Source organism: Equus przewalskii, chromosome 3, assembly GCF_037783145.1.
Source record: "Equus przewalskii isolate Varuska chromosome 3, EquPr2, whole genome shotgun sequence".
Lineage (NCBI taxonomy): Eukaryota > Metazoa > Chordata > Mammalia > Perissodactyla > Equidae > Equus > Equus przewalskii.
In genome coordinates this window covers 5,190,626-5,214,968 of record NC_091833.1, presented here as the reverse complement: position 1 = coordinate 5,214,968, position 24,343 = coordinate 5,190,626, and the positions used below count along the sequence as shown (strand labels likewise).

The 24,343-nt window shown below is 44.9% G+C and overlaps 1 long non-coding RNA gene across 1 annotated transcript; it reads right to left on the bottom strand.

The window, feature by feature from the left end:
• Positions 1-8,395: 8,395 nt before the first annotated feature.
• Positions 8,396-23,628, bottom strand: LOC139082172 (uncharacterized). Its single transcript, XR_011537908.1, has 3 exons — positions 21,280-23,628; positions 11,496-14,399; positions 8,396-10,665 (listed from the first exon to the last, which is right to left on the bottom strand). It is a non-coding gene; the product is annotated as an uncharacterized lncRNA (long non-coding RNA).
• Positions 23,629-24,343: the final 715 nt, after the last annotated feature.

Sequence of the window (24,343 nt, the reverse complement as noted above, 5' to 3'; positions counted from 1 at the left end):
TCTTTTTATGTTATTGATTTCATAATTTATATCTTTTTATATTGTGTATCCATTAACAGATTATTGTAGCTATGGTTTTTTAATATAGTTTTGTCTTTTAGCTTTTATACTAGAGTTAAGCCTGATTTATATATCATCATTACAGTATTAGGCTATTTTGAAATGTAGCTATATATTTACCTTTACAGTAAGTTTTATACTTACATATGTTTTCATGTTGTTAATTAGCTTCCTTTTGTTTCAACTTTAAGACCTCTTTTTAGCATTTCTTTCTCTCTTTTTTTTTTGGTGAGGAAGATTGGCCCTGAGCTAACATCTGTGCCAATCTTCTTCCATTTCATATGTGGGATGCCACCACAGCATGGTTTGATGAATGGTGTGTAGGTCTGCACTAGGGATCTGAACCTGTGACCCCCAGGCTGCCAAAGTGGAGCACACAAACTTAACTACTACTACACCACTAGGCCGGCCTCTATAGTATTTCCTGTAAGGCCTATCTAGTGGTGATGAACTCCCTCAGCTTTTGTTTGTCTGGAAAAGGATTTATCTCTTCTTCATTTCTGAAGGACAACTTTGCTGGGTATAGTATTCTTGATTGGGAGTTTTCTTTCAACACTTTGAATATACTATTCATTCTTTCCTGGCCTGCAAGGTTTCTGCTGAGAAATCCACTGATTGCCTTACGGAAGTTCCCTTTTATGTGACAAGTCACCTTTCTTATTGCTGCTTTCAAAATTCTGTCTTTGTTATTGACTTGAAAATTTGATTATAATGTGTCTCAATGAAGATCTCTTTATGTTCAATCTATTTGGGGTTCTCTGATCTTCATTGCTCTGGATGTTGGTTTTCTTCCTCAGATTTGGAAAGTTTTTTGTCATTATTTCTTTCAATAAGCTTTCTGACCCTTTCTCCTCATCTCCTCCTGGGACTTCCACAACGCATATATTCATTCGCTTGATGGTGTCCTGTAAGTCTCTTAGACTTTCTTTACTCTTTTTTTTCTGTTACTCTGACTAGATGACCTGTCTTTGAGTTAACTGATGCTTTTTTTCTACTTAACTGAGTCTGCTGTTGAAGTTCTGTATTGAATTTTTCAGTTCAGTCATCATATTCTTCACTCTAGAATTTCCATTTGATTCTTTTCTATGGTTTCTCTCTTTTTGTTGAACTTCTCATTTGTTCATTTATCATTTTCTCAACCTTATTTCATTGTCTATCTGCTCTCCTGTAGCTCACTGAGCTTCTTTAAAATGATTTTTGGAATTTTTTTGTCAGGCAATTCATAGACCTCCATCTCAGTGGGGCCAGTGAGCCACTGAGCTTTATTTTGTTCCTTTTGTGGTGTCATGTTTTCTTGATTCTTCATGTTCCTTGAAGGCTTGTGTTGCTGTCTTCACATTTGAAGGAGCAGTCACCTCCTCTAATCTTTGCTGACTGGCTTCAGGAGAGAAAGAACTTCAACAGCCAGCCCAGCTGGAGATTCTGGGGGTCTCTCAGAACTTTTCTATGGGTGTGAGTGCTCCTTTCCTCTTGCTCCCTCTCGGGGGGTGGGTCTTAGGATTGTATGCCTTCTCTCAGTCCCTCAAAGTCAGGCCAAGTGCTGAGAGCCTTCCATTTATTTTCCATTGGGTAGTGCCCTGAAGTCTTAAAGATTGTGTACGTTCTCCCAATTCAGTAGAGCTGAACTGGCTGTTGATATGTGTGTGCGGTCTACAGGAGTTTGCAGGCATACATTCTACAGGGGAGCATAGGACACTGGCCATGGGATGGGGGCAGGGTGCATAGTCCTGGTGGCATGCATTGACTAGCCGTGGGAGTCCACAGGAGAGGGGTCCTATGGGATTCATGGGCAGGGCTCTTGGTGGAGTCCACAAGCTGGTTCATAGGATCTATGGCCAGTTGTTAAGATCTGCATGCTAGTTGCTGTAAAAGCCTGTCTCTTTTCTCTGCCCCTAGTTGTCCCCAGACTATTCAGTCATAACAATCCCTTTAGTGTGCAGGATGGGGTGAGCAGAAGTGGGCCTTTCAGTCACTGTTCCACAAGGCTACAGAAGCCAGATGTTCATTTTGCTCTCACTTTCCATTTTGGGAAAAATCATGGTTTGAGGAGAGTCTCATCTGACCCTGAGCTGGGCCATCTCGGGGGAGGAGCGACATTGGTAAATGAAATTGTTCTTAACCTCTTCAATGCACCTATTCTTTGATTTTTTATTTCACTTAGGTGCTAGAACATCTTAGCTATATTCCTAAGATCCCATAAAGGAATTCTCATTTTAATGAGTGATTGTTAAAGTCAATGTTTCTATTGGGGTTTGAGGGCTGGAACCTCCTATTCAGCCATCATGCTGATATTACCTGGTTGTCCCTAATTGGGAGGCTCGCTTTCAAGAGCTGATTCAGAGATTTTGATTTCTTCCATCTTGTAGCTCTGAATCTTCAATATGAGGCTCTCAAACTCATTCTGTAGGTCTTCTACATTCTAAAGGAAAAGAAGGGGAAGCTTGCCCCTAATCTTTTTTAATGGGCAATATCTGGAAGTGGTGGGCATAATTTCTGCTCATCTTCCATTGGCTAGAGCTCATTTATATGGTCCTACTGAACTTCCAGGAAGGTTAGGAGATAGAAATCCCGCCAGGGAAATTGCTTCCCAGCAGCGCTCTGCACCATTGAGGGAAGCAGGAGCCTTTGGAGTACAGTCAGGCCTTTGACACAGCAGAGGAAACGAGAGGCAGACAGGCAGCCCCTCCAGGACACACGGCCACTATGGAGTTTAGGCAGCTGTTGGATTTCTCTAATTTGAGCATGAGTGATTCTAGGAACGAGAATCTTTCTAGTTTTGCCACTATCCCTTTTCCCCCCGCAGCCAGTTTATGATCTGAGAGTCCCTGGTAGGACTGAAAAGATGTTGTTATCCCAATTTTGCACCTAGAAAATCTGAGGATTAAGGAAAATAAGGGCTTGCATTTAGCTCTTTTGACTCCTAACAAAATGCTCTTTTCACTATCTGTATCCATCAAATTTTGACATCTTGTTTCTTCCTTGAGCAAACAAGAAATTCCATGCTAACACTGGAACCCAAGCGACATCCCATTCCCCATTCCAGTGGAAAAGACTGCTGTGTACTTGTCATATTTTACAGTAAAACAAACTCTTGATCACTTTCCTATCCACTTAGCCCCCATTTAAACCAGCTCCCCAATTCAACTGTCTATCTGGGCTTGTCTCACAAGCTTATTTTTTCCTAGAGATGAAAGTTTCTTATAACAGCCCCAAGCATTTTAAAACAAAGATCTTAGTTGTTATGCAAACACGGTCTCATTTCCACAAAAGAGCATTTCACAAAAAGAAAAATAAATGCACATTTCAAAATGTCAGTTAAAGAAATGGAAAAAAACAACGTAAACCTGCCAGGGAAAAGATGCAATATAATGCCAAGTTACCGAAAGAGGGCTTTTCCAACATCACTGAGGTAAGTGAAAGTGACTAGCCTACGACCAGGAACATTTTGACAATTTAAAAAGTGTGTGTGCGTGTATGTATGTATAGTATATATATACATACACTATATAAAAAGATAAAAGTGTTATATAGAAATACATACAATTTAAACCACTGCAGTATGTTGGTTAGAATGGTAGGCTAGGAAAGAGTAAACAAAGGTTTACTACCTTAATTTCTTGCTTCTGTATCATGGGTCTTTAACATTAAATTTACATTAAATCCACTATTAAGCAAAGTAATAAGTTGGAGATGTAACTCTGATTGATGCTATGTCATTTCACGGTGAGGCGGAGAAGGTCATTTATCCTGGGCTGCAGTGTACTAGCGGCTTGTGCCCTGGGCTTAGGGTTGGAAGAGCTGGGTTCAAGTTTCAGCTTTGCCTGTGACGGTGGGCACAGAACTTCAAGTCTGGTGTTGACCCCCTCTAGTGAGTTTTTCAGGGCAGTTATTGTGTTTTCAGCTCCCTGATTTCTGTTTGGTATATTTCTGTTTTGTACATTTTCTCTTTGTTGAAATTCGCACTTTGCTCATGCATTGACCTCTTGACCTCTGCGAGCATCTTTATGACAGTGATTTTGGATTCTCTGTCAGGTAAATCAGATAGCTCTGCTTCATTAGGGTCTGTTTCTGGGGATTTATCTTGTTCCTTTTTTTGGAACTTATTTCCTTGTTTCGTCATTTTCCTTGACTCTCTGTGTTAGTGTCTGTGCATTCGACAGAACAGCTACCTTACCCAGTGTTCATGGACTGGCCTCACACAGGAGAAGATCCTCACCAAGCAGCGTGCCCAGAGACTCTGGGGGCCTAGCCAACCTTCCTGCTAGTCCAGTCGCTTTCTTTGTTCTTAACTGCCCGGAGGCATTTGGCGTATTATAGTTCCTGTCAGCTGTCCAAGACAAGAGAGACTGAAGCTGGTTCCTCAGGCAGCCCCCCAAAAGTTGGATTGCTGGGTGCTCTGTCCGACTCTTTCCCTCGCAGGGGAAAAGTTGGCATCTGGGGTTTTTCACCTATTGGCACTATGCTGAACTAGGGGGAGAGGCGGTGGCAACTAGTTGTGTGCTAGACAAAACTGCTATCTCTGTTCTCACTAGCCTCCAGCAGCTAAATTATGCTGGGCTCCATCAGCACCCTGAGAAAGGCTTGACAGAAGCCAGTTCTCTGGGTACCCCTGGAAACGTTGGAGGGTTGGATGCACGGTCTGTTTCTTTCCCTCCTCTGGGAGAAGCTGACAACTGGCGGGGTTCCTCCCAATCCTATGGCATTGTGTTAGAGGTGGGGATTATGGCAAGTGAGTGTCTTGAATTTCCCTACTGGCTTCATGCTCACCCAGGACGCAGGAGCCTTTCAACTGATTCTGGATTTCTCACAAAGGGGATTTATCCGTGAATTGTTGATGACTTGTGTTCATGGGGTGAAGGAGAATCCAGGGTTTCTTATTCCACCATCTTGCTGATGTCACCCCTCTTCCATAAAAGGAAGGAGTTACAGGAGACGATTTTGGCAGTCCCTTCCAGCTCTAAAATGGCTCTCTGGTTCCCAGTTTCAGTAATCTGTGGAAAAGCAAGTGTATTGTCAACCTCCCAAATCATAATTTGCCACATAAACCTCATTACATCTCTCCTCATTTCTTCTTGCCGTGAGTTTTCATATCAATTCAATGACTTGTGAACCTCCACTGACCCTAGCACAGGAACAAACTGATACAATTCTTTGGATTTTCGTAGGCTGTCCGCCCGTCCCATCTACAGAGACTTGTCATAAGGTAGAACCCCTGGCATGACCTGTCCTGGTTTCTCAGTCAATAGAAGAGGGAACAGAGGTGACGGATCTGCTCAGATCCATAGGACTTCAGCATGTGATGGGGTCTCCTGCATTGCTTACCTCAACCTGCCACCATAGAGAAGAGGAAAGGGAGCTATCTCAGCCACCATCACCGGCACCTCGTCTCCTAACACTGTTGGCCATCTCAGCCTCCCTGGGAATAGAGCCGCATTTTAGCGTGACCTCCATCGTGCTCACTGTAGTAGCTCCAGTGCCCAGGTCTGACCAGATTGAACCCACAGAGTCCAAAGGTGCAACCCAAACCAGAAGTGTTGAGGATTGAATGCTTTGGGAAGAAAACTCCATTTAGTGAGAGTGAAAAGATGGGGAAAAGTCTGCAGATAAATTTCTCACCCTTCCTTCTTCTGACGGACAGTTCTGAGTTGTAATGATTCCATAGTCTTTCCAGGGATGTCCTACAGGACCAAGCAATGTGAGGCTGTGGCTAGGTCAGTAATGCACCCACTTATAGTTGCTTTCCCTTCTTCCCTGCCTTGGGTGTCCTTTCCCTCACTCTTGACGCCCTGGGAGTGTACATCCAATAAAGCCCTAGCACGTTAGCTGTGCCTCAGGCTGTCCTCCAAGAAACTGTGCTAAGACCGCATCTTTCAGCAGCATTTCCCCCAATCCTGGACACTTACCACTTGAGTTTGGGAGATTACTTTAGGTGTCCCACACACACACAACATGGATTCCTGGGGTGGGAAGGTTGCTTCTATAACAATTTGCTTTCGATCCTTGTAATTACTCCATGGAGAAGATTTCTGTTTCGAGTGGCTTTGTCTTAAATAACTGTCCACAACTCAGTAAGTTCCCTTTCAAGGGAAACCAGACCTCAGGCACAAAACCTTAAGCAGAAATCATGAATGCCTATCACTTAATCCCTTTGTTTCACATCCAGTGTATTTATTCTGTTCAGCTTCTCTTTATGGTAAGTGACACCCATTTTCCAGTTACGCTAGTGATACACTTTTCCCTTTTAAATACGATGAGTTAAAAAAATAAGTCAATTAAAAAAATAAGCAAATGAAATAGGGAGGTCATCAGAGAGAGTGGAGAAACATGTACATTGCACATGGTCCAGGATTTGGGCCCAAACCATGAAGGAAGATGGTGATGAGCTGAAATTTGGGAAACTGCCTTACAGCAAAGGCTTTGCTTGGTACTGTGGGGAAAACAAAACCTGTCTCAACCTCAGCTTCAAAATCCTCTTTGTTCTTTGCTCGACTTTCTCTGAGATCCTTTTATGCTCTGAGGCCCCCTCTCTCCCCAGGATGTAGAGGTCTCCTAGTCTTCAAGCGGACTTTGGCAACTTGTTTCACTCAGTGCAACGAGATTCGTACTTCCTGTTGTCTATAACTGCAGGCCCTGAAATAACTGACAGGAATGCCAGAGAACAAACCAACCCCAGAGCTACTCATGAGCCCATCCCTTTATCCCCTCACCCTCTATGGTTTCTCTAAACCTGATTACTGGTATAGCCCCTAAACCTGATTACTGGTATAGCCCCGATCTTATCACCTCTCAGCTCAAACTGCAAGACCTTCTGTGATCTACTCCTCACCTTCCTTCCAGGTTAATACACCCAGTATGGGCATCCAGTAATGCTATTATGCCCCCATAATCTCCGGTGCCCGCCATTGTTTGAGGTAGGAATTGATGGCATCTTAGTCTTCTGTAAGTAGCTCTGGAAGGGCATCTTCAAGCCCTCCTTCCTCCCAGCTTGCTTCTCCTAGGCCCCTCCTATCTACAAATTCTGTAGTTTCCATTGAATCCTTCCCTCCCTTCTTTGTGGCCCAGCTGCTCCAGTCTACCCCACTGCCTGCCATTTCTTAAGTTTCCTTCTGTCCCCTCTCTCTCCTTCCAGTCCTCTGTCACCTGGTTTCTTCTCTTATGTTCTCTGGGCCTCCTTTCTGGCGTACTCACTGTACTGAAAACAGTGTTTAAATGTCACCCTTCTTCCATAATTCATAGTTTCTCAGGGCTCAGGAAATGCCATTGCGAAGACACCAAGTCTTCTTCCCGTAACCAATCTCCCCTCTCCTGCACCCACACAGGGAACCAGATGCAGAGCTCCGCTTTGCAATTTGGGTTCTTTTCCGGGACAAAGGGCCAGGAGTACAGGAACTTCACCCTCAAGCAACGCCCCTGCGCCAGAACCAGAAGAGGGCTGCGGCGGGGGGCGGCGCAGTCTTGCCTCCGCTCCTGCACTCTCAGGACTGACAGGCTACAGGCCTCACCAGAGCCGAGGCCTAGGGGCCACCCAGCGCAGAAGGAGCTGATGTGACCCACAGCGGGGAGGCCCAGCTAAGAGCCACAGGCCTTGCTCATCTGGAGGAGGTTCCCAGGAGAGTTCTAAGGACACAGCACACCCATCTTGTGCCACCACCCCTAACCTTTTTTTGAAAAATAAGTGAAGAAAGAAGAGAAAAGAATGGGAAGGAGGGAAGGAGATAGGGAGGAGGGAGGGAGAGAGGGAGAGAGGGGAGGAAAGAAAAAGTAAAGGAGGCTTCGGCGCTGGGCCCACATGAGCAGTGCAGGCAGGCCTTGGGCCTAACCTGCAGCCTAATAGAGAGCTGCCTCTATCACCACCGCCTCTAGCACCCGGGATGGAGGCAACACAGCATCCAATTGGACTCTAAATCCAAAGGGAAATTACCTTGGTGGAAAATTGCTGAGGCCTCTATGGAAGTTGAAACAACAAATTTAAACTCCAGGTTTAGAAAGAATCAATACCTCCCAGCCCCGAGGAGCTGAGGGCAGGGGTTGGGGGGCAAGCCCCACCCCCTCCCATACGCACACATCCAAGAGTCTGGAAGGAATGGAGCTATTTTTCTGTACCTTCTTTTGATGCAATCCCAACTCCACCACCTCCTGGAAGCCTTCCTGGATTATCTCAGCTCATACAGAGTTTCCTCTTCTCAGGACAACTCCTCACCCAATTATATACCATCCTGTCTTTCTGTTAGGGGCATCACCTTGTTTTTCAACCCTGTCCCCAAAACGGTGTGTTACAGAGATGCACATATTAGATGCTCAATAATTACTATTTATTGAGTGAACAAATGAGGGAAGTACTTTGGTCCAGGTAGGAAAGAATGTGGGAGTCTTTGGAATCCTGTGTTCCATTTTCAGCTATACCATGTACTTAGCTGTATGGCCTGGGCAGGTCTCTTTAATTCTCTGACCCAGTGTTTTCTCACGTGTAAAATGAGGATAATGATATCTACCTTACACAGAAGTTTCAGCATCTGCAGGTTGCAGTAGGTGAGATAATCCCCCCTATCCCCCTGCAAAGATGTCCACATCCTAGTCCCTGAACCTGTTATGTTATGTGATGAAGACGAATCAGACCTGCAGGTGGAATTATGGATGTTAATCAGCTGATCTTAAATTAGAGAGATTACCCTGGGTTACCCGGGTGGGCCCAATGTGATCACAAGGGTCTTTAAAAATGGAAGAGGGAGGCAGAAGACAAACAGAGAGATGACGACGCTGTGAGAAGTACTCAGCCCCACGTCACTGGCTTTGGAGATGGAGGACCGAGAGCCCAGGAAAACAGGCAGCCACTAGAAACTGGAAAAGGCAAAGAAATAGATTCTGCCCCAGAATGAGAAGAAGAAAGGCAGCCTTGTCAACACCTTGCTTTTAGCCCAGTGAGGCCCATTGCATATTTCTGATCTCCAGCACTGTAAGAGAACACACTTGTGTTGCTTTAAGCCACTAAGTGTGTGGTAAGAGGAAGAGGAAGCAAGAGGAAACTAATACGCAGGTGCTGTGTGTCAAGTACCTGGCACAGAGTGGGTGCTTTAATGGTTGGTAGCAGAGAATGAATGAATGAGTGAACGAATGAGTGAGTGAATGCCAGTGTGTCCCACTAGACTGACAGCAACCTGAGGGCAGTGTCTTCCGTCACTTACATTCCACTCAGCACCCAGCAGAGGGCCGGGCTCACACCAATGCTCAAAGAGGCTTCTGGACTCAGACTGAATTTCCCCTCCGGGGACTGATGGACTCCAGCAGGCGGGATGGGAAAGAGACTCAGCATAGAAGGGGATCCAGGGGCTGATAACAGGCAAATCGACTTCTCCCCAAAGTGTGGGTGTGGTGAGTGTGGGCTGACCCCAAATGCACGTAATACGGAAGTTGGGTTTTAATGCTGCTGAGCAGTGAGCCTTGGGGCGAAGACGCCGGGGAAGACGGGGAAAGGACCCTTAGCTCATCTGCACGAAGCAGAAGAGGCCGTTTCTTCGGGTGAGAGACGCTATTCACCGGGGGAAAATGTTCATTATGAGCAAGCCCGTTTCTCTCTACCGACACTGTTTGCTGAGGCCTCAGGCTGAATCTGCCCAGTGTATCCACAGAGCTGACAGCGAAGGCCAGACAGAGCCGGCTTTTGTACATTTTCTGGATGCATCTGAGCCCTCCTGGAAGTCCAGGTTCCAAAGAGGAGAAGCTTGGTTATTGGGATACTGCTGATCAATTGATCAGTATGATGCTGCTGCAAATCACTGAATGTCCCCCTTCATTCAAAAGAAAGGAAAAAACTTGGTTTCAGTTCTGAATGCACAGGGTAAGAAACCCAGAGGTCACTTTCTCTTTCTTTCGAGCTCTCTCTCACTCTCTTAAATAAGGAGAAAGGCTATATTTTTCCATGGATTAAGTCCAACACAGAGAAAACTGTCACTGTGAAAACAATGGAATTTATCTCCACTGATATAGCCTGACACTGGGACAAGTGCCTGAATTGTTGCCATGGCAATAAATGTGTCGGACTTATGCATGCGCTCTCTGCTATAGGATTTTGATTAATGGCATTGACTAAATGGTGTGAAGGGGGAGCGACCACGGAGAAGGCCCAAGGAGACAGGCCAGGCTACAGAGGGTTTGCTGCAGCCCTCCGCCTACAGAGGGTGGCGAGCGGGCTTGGGGAGAGACCAGTGAAACAGGGCCAGAATCTCTTCTATGAAGCAGTATCTGCACGCCAGCTGCGCCTGTGCAGGGTCTGGGAGCTACAGGCGAGGGTGTAAGACACTGAGACCAGAGCTCCATCAGGGCCAGAGAGCTAATGAAATACCACTTCTACTGGGCGCTTTCTATGTGCCAAGGATTTTATATGTCTCAATTTATTTAATCCTTACATGAACCCTATGAGGCAGCTATCATTATTATTTTTCTGATAAGAAAACTGAGGCAGGGGCTGGCCCCCTGGCCGAGTGATTAAGTTCACGCGCTCCGCTGCAGGCGGCCCAGTGTTTCCGTGGTTCGAATCCTGGGCGTGGACATGGCACTGCTCATCAAACCATGCTGAGGCAGCGTCCCACATGCCACAACTAGAAGGACCTGCAACGAAGAATAGACAACTATGTACCGGGGGGCTTTGGGGAGAAAAAGGAAAAAAAATAAAATTTTTAAAAAAAAAAAAGAAAAAAATCTGAGGCACAGAGAAGTTAATTGACTTGGAAAAAGTCACACAGCTAGTGAGTTGGGAGAACCAGCATTCAAACCCAGGCTGTCTGGCTCCAAAGGCTGAGCTTAACTACTGCCCTGTGCTTTGTTCCAAGAACAGATACCACCCTCCTGACTTGGCTTATCAATGCTGCTATTAGTGTGGAAAGGGGAGAGAAAGAGAGAGAGAACAACTCAGTGAAAAAATCCCTACCTCTGGAAAACCAACTCAAAGCCCTCACAGCTCTCCAGCGGAGGGGGCGTGTTTTCCTCATTGCTAACATTGGAGACAGCCAGCGCGTGCCTGGGGCCTGCAGCAGGCTGCCTGCCAGTCTGCCCTGAGCACGTCTCATTCACCAAGAGGCAGGGGGCACCTTGGTCAGAGTGAAGTCTGGGAGCAGAAAGACATGACTCCTGGCTCACTGCCCTCAGCGTGACCTTGAACTGCTCACGCCACTCTCGAACTCCATTTCCTCTTCCGTGAAATGGGTGTAATGCTAGTATTACCTTGCCTGTGGTTGTGGGATTAAATGAGATGATATATTGTAAACACTAGGTACAGTGACTGGCACTCAGTAAATCCTCAAATTAGGTTAGTTTCCCAAAAGACTCATTTTTACTAATTTGCCTGGTGTTCAGAAAACTCTCTTGCTCTTTCCTTTAGCTCAAACAAGTTTTCTACTGCCATTTTCTTTGTTCTTCCCTTCTGGTCCACCTAGTCTTACCTTTTTGATAGTCCTTTTATGTGTAAACTGGGTCTCCTAAATACACCCTCCCGTCTTCTCTCCTCTTCATTTCTAACCGCCATCCTCCTTGGAGATGACGCTGCAATTATCCTGTCTGTCTTCTTCTTCATCACTCGGGAGTTTTCTTCAGTGGCGCAGTCTATTGTTCACTCTTCTGAAGTGGTTCCCACTTGGACATTAGTCCTTTATGACTATTTAGTTTAAGTTCGTAAATGCAATGTCATAGTAAACATTTGTGGAATCACTACTCAGAATCTCTTTTTTTTTTTCGACTTTCAGCAATAAATCTATATGAGGAAGGCTGTTCTTTTAGGTGTTTCTGTTCCTCTGGACCACAATGTTACTGGCCTGTTTCATTCATTCACTCACTCAAGAGTCGTTTATTGAGTGTTTATTATACACTCACATCATCAGCACATCCGATGGTTGTAAGTCCTCTGAAGGGAAATACAGCCACGTAAGGGGAACCGAGAGCAACAGGGGAAGCCCTTACATGGAGTGGTCAGAGAAAGCCTCTCTGCAAAGGCAACATCTGAGTAGACTCCTGAAGAAAGTAAGGGAGCGAGAGATGTGGATATCTTGGGCGAGACTGTTCCAGGCAGAGGGAACAGCCAGTGCAAAGGCCCTGCTCCATTTGCTGGAGCAAACATTTGCTGTGAAGAAGCTCAAGTGGAAAACCTCAGGGTTTGCCTGGGTGCTTCTTTCTGCCTTATGGCTTGCTCACTCCATAGTATGATTTTATTTTAGTTTTGTCTAGTTCCCAGAAATAGCGTTGTTTGGTTTTTTCCCCAGGAGGGGAATTTTGAGTTGACCTACAGTACCTCCTTCAATGAGATACTGCTGGCACTCTAGCAGGAATTCTTTGGGTTTTGGCCGGTGGAAGGCACCTATCCTGGTTTCGGGGACTGCTGCTGATATGTGGATGGCTTGAGGAGAGGGCTGTACCCCCTCCTGTGCTGCAGGAGACCAAGGATGGCCAATCCATGGCACAAGGGCCCTGCTCTAATAGCAGTCAGCACTTGCTGATCACCTGCTCTTTCTTGCTGAGACTAGACCCCACTTCAGAATCCTTCTCAACACTCCCAGTCAGTCATGGTTGGCACCCGAGATGAAACCTTTCAGCCATCCTCAATGATAGTTTCTGACAATATGCATATAAATTAAATTTTTGTATTAGGTTGAGCCATATGTCATTGCTGATTGGTAACTTCTTTTTTTAACTTCAAAGAGGCAATTTTGTGTGGTTCAATCTAGTACATTGAATTAAACACAACTGAGTTCACTGGACCTTTCCTGGCAAATCTTTTGCTAAGTAAAGATTTCTTGTCCTCTGTGGACACTTAAACCCTAATATTTACCCTACTTTTCATACATCGAATTTTCTTAAAGCGGGACCCACCTGTATTAGTTAATACACCAGATCATTTCCAGCCCTCCTCTAATTTTTTTCACCTTCTGGGACCACGAGATGGCCGAACCTAAAATAAGGAGCCCCTAAAACACGTGCCAACAGGCCACAGCTTTTCCCTCTAACCTCGTAGCTTGTGTTATTGTTGTCATTTATCCACTCTTCCCCTTGTAAGAGGTTTACACTCTCCCCAGCATCGCCACGTGACTTGCAGCGCTTCTCTGATGGAGACGCTACTTCCCGCCCCTTGGCGGCAGGCTTGGTCACGTGACTTGCTTTGGCCAATGGAATGTGATGTATGATACTCTGGGCAGAAGCTGTAAGAGACGGTGCACGGGTCCTTCCTCTTTTCCCTCTGCCATGGGACCTGGATGTCAGGTTGTGGAAGACGGATGGAGCAGAACTGGAGAGCCTCAGCTTTGCTGCAGTGACATACAGAGTGAGTGGGAAATAAACCTTCGTAATACTGCCGCTGAAATGTCGGGGATTATTTGTCTCTCTAGCCGTAGCTAGCCAAAGTTACCAGGGCCTCACCCTGGGTAAGTGTCCTGTAGCTATAGAGCTCCAGGGAGAGTATTTTGGTTCACACACACTGTTGACATCAAGGGAGTGGATGGTGTGAGACCATCCAGCCTTTCTAGGCACAATGTACGAGTGTGCCTGAAACCTTTAGGAGAACGTGTCCAAATTACATGATCACAGATGCCTTGTCGGGGGAAAAACAAAGAAGTTTGGAGTTCAAGTAAGTTGGGAGACACGAGGCTAAATGAAGTTAAACTCAAGTTTCTTTCCAGCGAGACTTCTCATAGCTTTTACGTGCTAAGGTGCATTGTGAGTCTCCAAGGGAAGGGAGTGTATGTAGAATTCACTGTTTTCCAAAATTGCTTGATCGTGGAGCTCTTTTTGTTTTCGTGGAGTATTTCATGGGCCTAATATTCTGCAGAAAATCTCAGCAAATGCTGCCGCTGGTGGCAGCAGAATTTGCATATTTCTCCCATACTTCCCATCTCTTCCAGCCATCTATCTTGTTTCACAGTTTCTCCTCTCCCTCACCTTTATTTATCTTCTCTCCTGTTTTGCTCCCTGCTCTTCCATCTCCTTTCATCCTTCTACCTTTGCCTCCTATTTCTCCTTTCTTCTTTTCTCCTTCTCTTCTTCTTTCTTCTCTTCTCTCCCGCCTCCTTGCAGACCCTATAGTCCCCTCTTCTCCTCCTCTCTCCCGTTTACTATCCTCACCCCTTTTCTCTCTCTTTTTCTGGCTTTTCAAGAAGTCAGTGGGTTTTCTTGGACTGGATGACCCAGGGGAACATCCTGCCTGATTGTCAAGTGTCATTCCTGAAAAGCAAAGCCAGCCATGGTGCTGCCTGCTCTTCCCAGGTGTGGTGTTAATTTTGAAGGGATGGGCTTTAACATCGCATCAGCCTCCTTAAGGAGAAATCCTTTGTTCTAGACTCAGACAAAGCAGCACAGTCGGCCTTAAAAGAAAAAAAAAAAAGCTGTTTCATTTTATATTGGAAAAATACAATGTGACATCTGGAGAATAAATTGTTCAGTCAGCCAGAAATACGCCTTGTAAAAATTGCTTAGGTTTCTGTAACAAGATTATTTACTGCGAGTGTTCACCTATAATACAGCACACTTTTGAAATGGACCTTTTATGAAACACATCAAGAACTGTAGAAATGTATTCAGTGCATTAATCTACAACACTGCACACTTTACCACACTTTTAGAGCAGATTTCAAAACTCAGACCATCTAATGAGATAGAAAAAAGTTATTCTTGTCCTATATTCATTCCAGTCATGTTCTATATGAAGCCCTTGGGATATTTAACATAATGCAATAGGTTTTTCAACATATACACACACACACTGTTACACACACTCTCACACACAAACAAAATATATGACTGTTCAGACAAGTATTCAGTTTAGAATGCACGAGCCCATATTTCAACAGCCTGCGTGCAAGGCAAATGCTGGCTATTTTAGATACCAGAACTTTATAAATATTTAAAGATCTTGATCTAATCCAAATGAGAGATCGCTCAGGTGCTGTCAGTTACTTTCCATAACTCCTTCTTTTCTGATCAGGGGGTGACAGTTTGGATAGCAGTCTCCTGGCAATTTGAGGAACTACCTCAGTTAGAATCTGGCAGCTGGGACCGGGCCTGAGGTGGCTGAAGCAGGTGGATTGTAGAGAAGTGGGTCAGGTGGGGGAGGCAGGGGGAAGCATGCCCTATGATTGCCTGCTTTGCTGACCTTGACTTTTCTTTGCCACCATGACTACTGAAATGGGTTCTCTCAGCTGGGCGGCTCTGGAATAGGTGGTCCAGATCTTTCCACCTCGAGGTCAACTCAACTGCTCCCTTGCTTCAATACATATCAGTTCTGGCAGATACAGAGCAGAGAAGAGACCTGCGGAATGATTCCTCTACCAACCCAATGAGAGGCCCAGGCTCTCAAAGTTCACCTTGGCCCAGGGACTTTAGTGTTGTTGCTAGGAGAGCTGAACTGAAGGAAAGAAGCCAGTACTGAAATTCAGGAGAGGAGAAAAATACCCACACCAAAACTCTCTCCAGTGCCAAAGATCAAGGGATTTCTCAGCCATCCTCTTGGCATCACCACACAGCAAAGTTTGCATGAAACTCAAGGTAGAGCTAGTGGCATCACGTGCGTCTTGGAGGATGGATTTCTGGAAGACTTGCCAACCTCTGTGTTCTGAGGGTCCCTCCTCTCAGAGAGTGAAGCTCTAGAGAAAGCTTGGAAGAGCGCCTGGCGGTTCTTAGCGCAGAGCAGGCCCCTTTCTTCGATTGCTTGCTCTTTACTTTGCTGAATTTCCGACCTCTCTTCTGCCCTTCAGGTTCTCATCTGGTCTGGTGCAGACTGAAGAATGATGTTTGTTACTGCCTCTGCTCAGCTTACTTGGATTTTTTGTTAAATGGGCCTTTGCATTTTGCATTTTTCTTTTTCTAAGTCTCACACTCTGGGAAACTACCAGCTTCTTTGAGAAAATTTCTTCTATTCACTCTTTCCTTTCCTTTCATGGAATGTTTTCTTTCTTTTTCATGGTCCAATCAAGACCCTCGTCCTCCATGAAGCTGTCCATGACCCTTTGGCTCACACTAATTTTTCCTTTCTTTATCCTCTCAGGTAATCTATTGAAACATGTAGTTTGATAATCATACATGGCCTTGCCTTGCTTCATCTACCTTGTCTTTCCCTGTATGTGAAACGGAAGCATAGGGAATGGAAAGACTAGGGCACCAAGTAAGAAACTGGGAGTTCTAGTCTCGTCACACCATCATTTACTCATCATGTGAACCTTATACCAGAGCCTTAACCATTTTGAGCCTCCGTTTCCTCACCTATCAAATGTAGGTGTTACTCACATTGCTTGTCTCATAAAAAGTTGTTAACATTTAGTGAACTAATTGAGAACATTTTTTAAACTGAAAATCCTGGAGCATATATAGAGTATCAATAGCATTATGCTTGTTGTCTTATATTTGCTTCCTTTTCCCCGCAGTGGCTAGAAAAGTATTGAACACACATTAGGAAACCACCGCACGTTTGTTGAACAGAATGTTCCTTCGTTCTTCTTGCCCGAGGGAGTCCCTTCCAGGTTCTGTCCTCTGGAAGCTCTACTCCAAAGCACAGAGCGAGTCCTAATCAGGATGAAGAAGATTTGAGGGCCCTGTCTATTCTTTTCACAAGGATTAGGAAAGCTGAGTTTAGATTTCCCTCTGCCATTGTGTGGGAACCTAGGTGGAGAGTTTTGTTGTGGAGAATTCTCTGGTAAGATGCTGGCGGGAGTTTAAAAGTTTAGCACTAACCACAGGGTGATCTTTTTCCCTTCTTTCCAGAACAGAGAATACTAGTAAATTAATTCCTTTATCTGGTAGATGAAAGGTCACTGAATTATTTCCTGTAAGGTGGTTACATGTCTGTACTAAGGGAAAGTGGGAAACTTCTAAAATCTTGATGAGCCCATTTGATTGAGAATTTGCTTGGCTTACTCTTTGATCTTTCTCCGTAGATAACCTTTCCCTTGTGTTCTGAAGATGGCGGTGGATTTCACCGTGGACAGGAAGGAGCTCTCTCTTTTCATCTGTTGGGGGAGGGGGTTGGAAATTTGGTTAAGAAGCCTTAGTGCTGGCCCTGAGGCTCAGAACCATTCAGATGCTTGAAGAGCCCACCTTCAGGTGGAGGCCGGAAAGAAGTGGCTACTGTGTCTGGATATGGTTTGGCTATTAAGACTGTGGGTAAAGAGCCAGTGAATCTTTTCAGTCAGTCTCTCCTTCTGGGACTTCCAGAATCTCCATCTCATTGTGATGGAAAAGAAACAAAGTGTGGACTGCTCCAAAGAGGGGAGACAGTATCAAGATTGATAGCCCTCATGAGAGATCCTGGGCTCTGCACCCTGCTGGAAGCAACCGTGTCTCTCCTCCCTTGTTCCAATGAACGGACTGGACACATATAAACAAACTGATGCAGGGGAAGCTGTAGGCTCTAAACGGAGGCTCCATCCGTGGAATTCACTCCATTCCCCTCCACATGGTGTCTAGAGGGGATTGAGAAAATCTTCTCTCAACATGGGCCTTATTCATTGGTGAAAATTTCCCTTTAAAAACACTTTATAGGCATTCATTGAAAGGTTATAGGTTCAAGGTTTTGTGAGGAAAACTGTGGAAGAAATGGAGCTAAGTGAGACATGATCTGCTTCTCAATGACTCACTATCTGCTGGGGGAGACAGAGCTCTCCAGATGCAGTGATGGCAATAGGCTGATTGTTGTCGGTGCTGTAATATACATGGAACCATTCACTGAAAGAGCAGCGAGGAAGAGATTTGTGTGGACTGAGGGAGTAAAGAAAGCTCATCGGAGAAGGAAGGCAATCTAATGAAGGCTGTTCATGGCGATCAAGCCAAAATCTTCAGCCACTACACTTGAGTCAAGACTTCAGCACCAGCTTGATCCAAGAGGCATTGGAGGAGGATTTCACATGCCATGTTGGAGAAAAGGTCCTAGTAATTGACTGTGTTCAGGCTCTTTAGATACGGGACTTGGTTCAGCAATATTAGCCCTTGAGATTTTTCTCATCCCCTCCTGTATATCCTCTTGGTCTTTATGATTCTTGGGGTCCCTAGCAGATGGGGGCTCTGATCTAGGGACTGTCAAAACTATTCAACTTAAAAGAGCTCAAGCAAAAAATATTGATTTACTAAAAAATATGACTATCTCATGAAACCCCAGGGGAGGAATATAGTTGGGCCTCAGAACGGAATTGCTCTCAGAAACTGGAAGAGGTACTAGGAATCCAGGCAGTACTCCCTCTCTCATTTCTGCTTCTCTCTGAGTGTGTTTTTCATTCTTCTCTTTATGTACCAGTTCTTACTTAGTCTGTATAAAAAAAAAAGATGGCTGCCTCAGATGTCCAAGGTTTTAATATGTCTTTCATATTCTACCATTCATACAAACTAACTGGTTATCTTTGAGTTATTTCACATTCTTATTTCACATAAAGAGAATCTGTTTAAACTAACTTGAGCCATGTATCTCCCATTGGTGCAATTATGCTTTTAACACCCAATTCCACCGTAGGGGGGCGGTTCCCTGTACATCCAAGGAATTCTCTGAAACCAGCTGGATGTTTTCTTGTTCAGCTGGGTTCTGACACTATCTACCGGGAGATTGCATAAGATTCCACAGGTTAAGGGCTCAGTCCCACAAGACTTCCCTCCACTTCAGACAGCAATCACAAGTCCAGGTTGTCACCTATGCTTCTGACTGAATGGCTATAAATCAGAGATTCCAATGATCCCTTCCTTGAGTTTGATTAATTTGCTAGAGCAACTCATATAACTCAGAGAAACATTTTACTTACTAGATTGCCAGTTAGTTATAAATAGATATAACTTGGGAACGGCCAGGTGAAAGAGATGCATAAGGCAAGGTATCGGGAAATGACGTGGAGCTTCCATGCCCTCTCCAGGTGTGCCACTCTCTCCAAAGCCCCACGTGTTCACCAACCTGGAAGCTCTCCAAATCCTGTCCTTTTGGTTTTTATGGAGGTTCCATTATACAGGCATGACTGATTAAATCATGCCCATTGGTGATTGAACTCGATCTCCAGTCCCTCTCCCCTCCGCAGGAAGGCTGGGGCTGGGACTGAAAGTTCTAACCCTCTAATTACAGAGTTGGTTCTCCTGGCAACCAGCGCATCCTTAGGTGCCTTCCAAAAGTCACCTCATTAACGTAACAAGAGACACCCTTATCACTCTCATCGCAGGAAATTCCAGGGATTTTAGGAGCTCTGTGCCAGAAATGGGACAAAGAAAAAAATATATATTTCTTATTATAAATCACAATACCACACCAGTCAACTTTGTCTATCGGATGAGTCAAAGAGTATAAACGCAGCTGTCAATGTCTCTGTGGTGGAAAGAAGGTTCTTAAAAAGGAGGAGGATTGCTCGGAGCCTGGGCAGATCACTCCCCACCCCCACCTCGCCTCGGAAAAGAATATACTCTTTGTCCCTTTCCAAGTGCCTGTGCTGCAGGAGAATCACAAATGGCCAGTTTAGGGAAAGCTCGTGTATAAGAAGAAGTAAGAAGAAAACAGAACGTTCTGATTTTAGACGCCATCCTTCAGAAAAACAGTGATGTAAACCTACCCTTGTTCGTGAACTCAACTTTGGCTGTATCAAGGTTGTGTTTCCAGATGTTCCTATAGTGCATACAGGTCTATTTTGCTTGGTCTCAATAACTTAGTTTCCTACCAGGTATATCATTCTGCCTTACAGATGGATATATGATGCTTCCAAACAAGACAGGTTGACAGAGGCCCTAGGAAGTCCAAACTCTTTGGTATTAAACACAAGGACCTTTAAACTCTGACCCCTGCTACTTCTCCAGTCTCAACTATCATGACTCTTGATCTGGCAGTTTACGTTCCAGGCATTTAGAACTGCTGACAATTCCTGGAACAGTGTGTCATATTCGTGACTCCATGCTTCTGAACCTCCTGTTCCCTGTTCCTGGAAACTTCGTCCCACCACCTGTCTACATCACAAACCCCTGCTCACCTGTTGACAACTGGTCACATATATCCCCCTCTAGGAAGCTCTCCCTGAGACTTACACACCACCCCCCCCCCCCCCACTAGAATGGGATGAAGGAAGTGGCTTAACCCAAAGTAAAGTGGCACTCCGAGTCTGGACCATGCATAGCACCACCTCCAATCCTCCCCTTTTTCTTCACTCATGAATTATTCACATATACTAGACATGACTCTAAGCTCCCTTAGGATGGGTTCGTTTTATTTATCTTCATGTTTGTTCTCCTGCAAACATATTTCTTTGCACAAAAAAGTAGTGTAGTTTAGAGATTAAGCACAAGAACTCTGCTGTCAAATGGACCTGCCTGGGTTCAAATCTTAGCTTTTCCAATTCTTAGCTGTAAGCCTGGGCAAGTTATCTTACTATCTAAGACTCAATTTGCACACCTATAAAATGGGAATACTCGTAAGACCTACCTATAAGGGTTATAATGTGGTGATTTAATGAGATAACATGTGTAACATAGTAAGCTCTGAACAGAATTACTTCTTTGTTTAATGTCTTAGAAATCACTCTATTTCAACAATATAAACCTTGTGTCCCGTGGAGATCTTTACTAAGAACAATGGTTTACCATTGTGAAAGTGCTGGCCAAAGTGCTGGGGCCAGAAGATTCTGGTGGATAAATTTGGAGTTTCATCCTGCACATTTTTTTAGCTTTGACTCAGTTTCCCTTTTTCTAGACAGGGAAGAATTGGAAATACAAGCTGAGCTTTGATCTCGCACTTGGGGATTCTCTTCAACAGCCACGAGACTAGGGGCTGAAATGTCCTTCCTGAGCTCTCACCCTTCTCCCTGCCTACCAGCCAAGCCTCTGTCCAGTTCATCCAGAAAAGTGTTCGTCTCGGGGCAAAGAGGAACTTCTATGCAGTTCTAGAACTCTGAGTTTCTCAACCAGAGCTCCGGGGGGAATAACCTCTTATTCTGCAAGAGAAAACAGAGCTTAGGGGAAAAAAGCAAAGAAAAAGAGAAATTTCCTCTCTCTCTCTCTCCCCTCCCTCTCTCTCCCTCTCTCTCTCTCTCTCTCTCTCTCTCACACACACACACACACACCCACTCTGTTTGTGAGCCATAGGGTTTTTCGGTTTGTGAGAAAATGCACCTGTTTTTCTAAGTCTGCTGGTGACAGCTCATCTTTCCAGATCTTTCTGGAAGCTGTTCTTTAAGGGGGCTCACATCTTAAAGGGCACACGGCCCACAGGCTGGGAGCATCCCTGCCCGCCCTCTTACCTACCTTCTCATGCTTTCTCCCAGCCCCTCTTGCACTGGCTCATTGTTTCTCCTCTTCTTTCCTCTCTTTCTCTCTGTATTTCTCCCCTCTCTCTCCTCTCCCTTCTCCCCTCTTTTCCTCTTTTCTTCCTCCTACCTCTCTCTCCTCTCTGTTATTGGAGGAGCATATTCTGTTCTCGACTGTAGGAGATGAGGCAGTTCTTACAGTTCCAGCTCTACCAAACCAGCCCCAGGGCTGTGTTCATCACAAGTGAGTGCAGCTTTTGCGGGCAGGCACATGCCCAGAGGGATCCTGGCGCCGGAACAGAGCCTGGCAGCCTCTTGCCTCGGGCTAGAGAACGTGGACGGTGTTGCTCCATCCAGAAAAGCCTGCGCTTCCAGAGCCACTGCTTTCGGCCCCATCCAAGCTGCTCTTGAGCTCTTTATTTTGAAGTCATTTCTTGTTGGATTCGGCAGCAATCCATCTCCAAAAAAAAGATGAAAAGAAATGATCTGATCCGCATGCACTGGCTGACTGGCCCCAGAACACACTAGATCTCTGGCATGATGCAAATAACTGTTTTAAATCTGCTGCCACTTTCCTAAATATTAGCATTAGGATTAAACAGAAATGTCTCTTGCCAAAAAAAGAACACTAGATTTAGGGCCAAGGGAGTTGATTCTGACATTCATTATGACTATTTTTTTTTAAAGAAATTTCAATTTGGAGAAAATGAGATAGAGGATAACTGGGTACAGAAGAGAGCTGTGTTTTTTCTTTCTTTCTTTCTTTCTGTTTTTTTGAGGGGCGTTGGGTCTGAAGCCGTGCATGTCAGAGCTTTTACCCAGGAGGACGGCAAACCCGTGGCAGAGTCAATTTAGTTACAAGATCAAAATCTCTTGACTCACAGGAGACAGTGTTAAAAGGTTGGGAACAGCTACAGATCTGTTAAAATCATGCTTTTGCAGCAAAATCAGATTCTCAATTGCTTTACAGGTTCCTCATTTATAAAGCCCCTTTCAAGCTGGCAGTTTTGGGTCCAAGCAGTGAAGATGTTGAGAAAGCTGTTGATCCAAGGCATTGACTTCATGCAGCCATTCTCCCGGCACCCCGCCCCGACTTCCAGCCTCGACCTCGGTCAGGTCCAGCTGCTTAAATGGCAAGAAGAAAAAGTAAAGTCCCGGATTCGAACAAGTTTTCAGGTTCTTGTGGAATGGTAGGTTGCAGGACCACGCAGCCCCTGCCCGATGCTCTTTTGCTGGTATTAATAACACACGAGTTAACACCAGCTACTGCACACTTACCATGTGCCAGGCATTGTGCCAAGTATTTATGGATCAGGGTCAGCAAACTATGGCCCCTGGACCGAGTCCAACCCGCTGCCTCCTTTTGAACAGCCTGAGAGCCTAGAATGGTTTTGACATTTTTTAAATGGTTTAAAAAAATCAAAAGAATATTTCATGACTCATGAAAATTATATGAAAATCAAATTGCGATGTCCATAAGTAAAGGTTTGTTGGCATACAGCCGTGGCCATTCGTTTACGAATTATCTATGGCTGCTTGGGGGCTACAGCAGCAGAATGAAGAGGCTGCAGCAGAAATCGGATGACCCACAGAGCCTAAAATATTTACTATCTGGCCCTTTACACAAAGAGGTTGCCAACCTCTCTGTATGTACATCATCTGATTCTTACAGCAGCCTTCCAAAGTAGGGGCTACGATTACCCTCATTGCTGAGAGGCAATGACAGTGCAGAGAAGTCATTGTGCCTAAGCACTTTGCACGATTTCCTTCTTTAAAAGTCACTTTTGATGAGATTTCCTTTCAAGGGGGGCACTTCCCTAGGCGCTAGGGAGTAGGGAGGGACCAGGCAAAGTCAGAGACCCCAGGAGTCTCAGCCTAAGCTGGGAACCTCTTATGTGCAATTCGTGTAATTCTTTGAAGTCATAAAACACTTTTCTTTCATTTATTTATTTAACAAACACATATACAGCACCCAGTATGTGGCGGGTCCTATTCTAAGTGCTTGACAAATAGTAACTCATTTAATTCTCTCAGCCACCCTATGAAGTAAATACTATTACTACCTCCATTTTATAGATGGGGAAACTGAGGCACACACAGAGGTTAGTAGTCAAACTCCAGCCACACAGCTCGTCAGTGGCAGAGACAGGATTTGGACTCGGTTGAACTTGGTAGGAATGCCTTCGCTCTGCACCAGTGCACCGTGCTGTTTTTGCCCTCTCAACGTATCATCGCCGCAGTCCATCACAGACTAGCAGGAAGGGTGTCTGCTAGTCCCACTTAACGGACAGGGAAACTGAGGACCCAAGAAGTTAAATGACTGGCCCGAGGATGAACACTTATTTCATTGCAAAGCCACTCACCTCTGCCATCCCCTGCTTATTTGACTTCACACCACTCTCTTCTTACTCTTTGCCTTTAAGCCAATCGAATTTTCTTTTAGGTTCACTTCGCCGTTTTTGCACACGAGGTTCCCTCTGCCTGCCACATTCTTCCTCTATACTCTTCAAGCACTTGGCCCCTTTTTATCTTTCAGATGAGGTGATTTTAGCAAAAAGTAGGTCATGCTTCTCCCACAAAGAGATTCCCAAAAAGCAGTATTTATTTCTCTCTCATGCAAAAGCGTGTGCAGATATTAAAGGCTGTGGGCAGCTCCACAATCAGGAAGGACCAGGCTCCTTCTTCAACATGACTTCTGTCTTATAGTCCAAAAATATTGCTCTAGCTCCTGCCATCACATCTGACTTCCAGTCAGTCAGAAGAAGAAAGAGACAATAGAAAAACTGGCCTTTTTTGCTCACATTCTATTGGTGAAGATTTAGTCAGGTGTCCAGACCTAGCTACAAAGGAGTCTGGAAAAACTAATCTTTGTTCTAGAAGACTTTATGCTCAGCTAAAAAGTAGAGAGTTCTGGTGATGAGTGAGAAGGGGAGAATGGGCATGAAAACATAACTGCCATAGAACCTAGTACTTTTCCTTAATTGTGCTTCTCCAATTTGCAATTAGATCTTTGTGTGATTATTATTTAATGTCTTTCTCACTAGGTGGAATCTAAGACTTTC